Source organism: Cryptomeria japonica, chromosome 9 (assembly GCF_030272615.1).
Source record: "Cryptomeria japonica chromosome 9, Sugi_1.0, whole genome shotgun sequence".
NCBI lineage: Eukaryota > Viridiplantae > Streptophyta > Pinopsida > Cupressales > Cupressaceae > Cryptomeria > Cryptomeria japonica.
The window spans coordinates 540,696,578-540,701,667 of NC_081413.1; the positions used below are offsets into that span (position 1 = coordinate 540,696,578).

Genomic DNA, 5,090 nt, shown 5'->3' on the forward strand with positions numbered 1-5,090 from the left:
TGTCCAAATCTGATCATCACCTTGTAGAATTCCTCAGTATACTCTTTCACACTCATGTTCCTCTGCTTCAAGTTCTGAAACTTCTTAAACAATTCCAACTCATAGTCTCCCAGAATGAATTTAGCCTTCAATCTTGCAGCCATATGTCTCCACCAAGTGATTTTCATCTCACCATTCTCCACTCTATCTCTCTGCAACTCTTTCCACCATAAAGTAGCATGCCCTTTCAACTTAGTTTGTGCTAACCTAACCCTCTACAGATCTCTGATATCCTCAAACTCAAATTAGTCCTCCAATTCTCTAATCCAGTCTATTAGGTCTTTTGGATTTAACGTACTTGAAAAGTTAGAAACCTCCACTTTGTGAACTTTACTCACTTGTGTCACCACTCTAAGGAATATTTCTTCCCTTTCATCTTTTGGTCCTTCAACCTCTTCCACCTCCAGTTCCTCTCCAACCTCTTCATACTCATCCTCTGATTCTAGATTCCTCCGTAAACTAGCCAATGCATTTCGGATCTCATTCCTCATCTCATTTCTAAAATCCTCCATCATTTGCTCTACCCTTCGAGGGTTCATCCTTCTTGGCGGCATCTTCTCCTTTACTTCGATTCAACTTCCTCAGCTCGACGATATAACTACAAGTTTCAATTGCCTCTTCATCGGTGATCTATTGAACACACTTGCAACCTGCCTCAAATCAGCGATCTGTTCACCCAAAGGAATGCCTCAAGGTTCGCAACCAGCTCTGATACCAGTTGGTGCAGCAATAATCCAGAGGGTCCTCAAAGGGAACAATCCAGATCATGTAGTAAGAGTAACACAATGGAAGCAACAACAAAACATAGAGAAAATTTTGATTCAAACATCTGCAACATCATAGATTCACTATAAATCAGTCGGCAACATCCTATTTACATACAAGCTAATAGGCCTAGAACAACTTACATTCCAAATTGCAATCCATCCGGACCCCCAAGAGGTATCCAAATTACATAACATGAATTCATATTCATACTATATTTCTCTACTCTCCAAAGGATCAATTACAACAATATAAATAGCATATGGAACACATCCAAGTTAGCCACAAAAGATAGCATTCTCCAAAGATAGGAAAATGAAATGTGTAAGATAGGTCAAACCCAAAGTGTGAAGATCACCTCCACCAGAGATAATAACGAAGTGCGGACCACCCAAGAAGGTTGGTTAAGGGCCTAGGAACATCGTACATGGTGCCAATTAGATCTACAAGTCGATAAATCTCTTTGCAAGAGAAGAAATCTCCAACTAGTCGTTAAGCTCAAAAATTGCTCTGGAACCAAGAAACAGCCAATCCGGAAGCAATAACTTGCTAGAAAAGAGTTCAAATGAACTCACAATCTAGAATAAGGAATAAGAACACACCTGGAATCCAAGAATCTGATCCACAACGGAAAATGAACTACCGGAGAATTCTGGAAGTAACACAGTAACTGCAACACAGAACAAGAATAACTAAAAAATAAATATATTTTTTTTGGTTAATGCAAGATTACTCAACGACCAGAGATGCTCCTACATCACATCATTAGGACTTACTTGAATCAGAGAGAGCATTTTTTTCATCTCATCGAGTTGCTTGAAATTTGAACTACTTTTGCAAACACTAACTCCAAACCAAGCCAACGCTAAGATCAAACCCAAAAATGCAACTAAAACAAAAATGCCTCCAACGAAAATTTAAAAAAAAAGATGCACAATGATGCGAATTTCTCTTGTGCCCGAGATGCTCCTACATAACCTAATTGAGCTAAATATATACATATTCAACACTGTATTTTATATGAATTTGTATGGGATGATAGATAATTAAAATTTATTATATTTAATAAATGTATCTTTTCATGCCTAGTGGAAAATTTGAAAGGGGTTGTAGAGATTTAGTCAACTCTATGTTTATCAAACTAGGTTCACGTAGAGACTTGAACCTACAATTACTTTGGTTTCATAAGAATTATGAGTTTTATGAAGTTATCACAATATGTATGTGCATACAACTTGAGAATTTATTGTTGATGAGTATTAAACTCGATGTTCTATGTTAATGAGACAAGTCTCTAAGGGATCTTTGGATGTTCAAGTTCAATTAATTGTATCAAGTTTAATTTGAGATCTTGATTTACTTGGATAGAAATACTTTAGGAAAAGTTTTATATGAACCTGAATGGGTTACCTTGTGCATACTATTAAAAGTATTATTAATCATTGGGAGACATTTAACAAAACCTTGTTAGAATATAAAATTATATTCTAGAATTTTGGTGGTTTGTTATTAATCAATAGAATTTGTGAGTTGCGACTTTATTTTGGAAATGGTATTGGTAAATAGTGATCTATTACATTATTGTCTTAAACCCTTTTATGATTTTTCTCTTATATTATTCTTTAGTCTATTTCTCTTTTAGGAGGAAGGTTACTTGTGTCGTTATCAAACCCTAAGTATAGGTGCCTATATTTATGTTCCTTGAAAGATTAGGAGAGTAGAACTACATGTGAATTTGATCTCATTAGTATGTAGGTAGGCCTTGGGTGAGCGATTGTCTTGGAACCAAGTTAGTAGGAAAGAGGTTTAGGGAATTACTCCAGGGTTTGGAGTGTTTCTAAACTTGATATAAGGCGGCAATTTGCATACATAATCCTGAGCCTTCCTTCCCTCGGCTGAAAGGCCTTCTAGTTTCTCCACATTCCATCTCTTCACCAAGAATTCCATGATATCCGCATAGTCCCTTGCTGTGTATACCCCTAACCTCTGTGCAACAACTGAAAAGTGCTCAAACAAGTTAGCATCCTACCCATCATACATCAAATGGCCAGGCATAGTAATCTTCTTTTGCATCATGTCCTCAAAAGCTATGACCGTATCGTTAGGAACAATCTCAAACAACTTTTCAACTATTTTAGTATATGCAGTCTCCTGGCGCTTCTCATCTGCAGCAATAGTTCCACATATTTGAGCTAGTTTGAGATTACCATTATCTTTGGCGAATCTTGCAGTATTGCCATGTGACATGAACGTTGCCCTCTCCTGGAAAGATGTGTACAAAAAGCAAAGGAAGGGACTATTTTCTTTGCGGGGATTCTACAGAGAATCCAAGTCAAAATACATTACGTTAATATATCTATATTACCTCACTAAGGTCTCAAATAGGGTAAGTGCGGGGATTCTACAGAGACAAGAAACCAAGTCAAAATACATTACTTATATTACCTTCATTAAGGTTTCAAATAGGGTAAATGAAAAAATTAATCTTAAAAAAGATTAATTTTTACAGTTTTAAAATTTTTTAAAATTGTTGTTTAATTTTTGGATTCTATTGTATAGGCTTTTGTTTGCATCAATCTTTTAGACCACACTCAATGATGATGCCGATTACATTCAATGACTCATCTACAACTTTCTCATTCTGATATAGTTCAACTCAATGATCCGTCATCAGAATGAGAGAGTTGTAATAGCTCTTTGATCTATCACCAAGATAAGAGAACTCTAATGATGAATCACTGAATGTGATCCAAAACATTGATGCAAACAAAAACCTGCACAAAAGAACAAAAATTATAATCATATAAACTGTATTAATACAGCTTTTAATATCTAATTGCCACCAACATCAAATTCAACAATTACAATAGCTTTCAGTATATGTTTGCAAAGATCAGTGAATAATATTAGAATGATGATGAATGCTTACCATTCCTGATCCTATGAGGTACTGTATGGTGTTTTCAATCTGTCTCATGTCCACACGGCCATACAAAGAAAGATACTTATTGAGAAGATCACCGTGTCTGTTCTCTTCGGCTGTCCACATACGAGTCCACACAGCCCAGGATGTGGGACTGGCACCACTCTCATCCCGCAATCCATCTAAAGTGTTAAGCATAGTCTGATAAGTCGGCAATGCTTCCTCTGTAATCATATCTTCCACCAGACAAACTAAATAGTCATCTTACAGTTCAAGGGACCGCTCCCGTAACTCTTTAATGTCATGGATAAAGGCCTCAGAAGCTAGATATTTAGGGCTCACAATGCATTTCACAACAGATGCAGATGCCATTTCACAGAAAATATCACACCGAAAACAGCAAAAACCAGTACAAACAACTTTTCCATTAGAAGTAGTTATAGAATTAGTTTGGACTTCTAAATCATGCTTTCCTGACCACCATTTTTTCCTCACCACATTACTCCTCAATGTTGCATATCGTAAGAATTGCAATGGATTTCTCTGCAAGTAGCACCATTAATTCTCAATAACAACAGAGTACATTACTGTTTGCATTTTTTGACAGTAAGTTTATACTTCTAAACTTAAAAGTGTTAAATACTCAGAATTGAATGACATTTTCTAAGCTTAATATGTTGCTTAATGAATGTGGTCACACTAAAAATACATTTTTAGATTTAAAAGTGTTAAACGTTCAAAATTAACTAACATCCTCTTAACTGAATATGCTGATTAATATGTATGATTTAAAACTGTACGCATTTCTCACCTGATTAGACATACACAATACATATGTTAGGAACCAACACTAAAAGGGTCAAGGCTTTTAGCTTTAGTGCCTCCATGATCAATTCTCACTCGTCAAAAACGCTTTGCATTATCACAGCTTCTTTGCGAGGTTATATTCTCTTATCATTTTTTCCATTTTTATTATTTTTCAGTTTTAAGTTGGTCTAGAGTAAAGATCTAAAACTTAAGATAAACTGACAGGCATTAAACAAATATATGTTGTGTCAATATCTAACGGAAACCAAGCACTATAACTGTAATTAAGTCACACGAGACTCCAACGAAGCTTTCGAAGAAATTCCTCTATACCATTTTACTGCTCAGCTTAATGCACTGAAGATTCCAATAAAAGTTTGAGTGTTTTTATATGAAAAAAATACGCAATACCAACGTATCCTCACAATCTTACACATATCATTGATACTATTAAATAATCAGTCATTATTTTAAGAGCTCTCTATTCTTTATATAAAATAGTATTTGATCAAAATATAAAATTTATAAATCATAATGGATTTTTAAACGATTTTTA

General features: G+C 35.2%; 1 pseudogene; it reads right to left on the reverse strand.

Moving 5' to 3' along the window:
- Positions 1–284: 284 nt before the first annotated feature.
- On the reverse strand, positions 285–4,008 carry LOC131858487 (stearoyl-[acyl-carrier-protein] 9-desaturase, chloroplastic-like; annotated as a pseudogene).
- Positions 4,009–5,090: the final 1,082 nt, after the last annotated feature.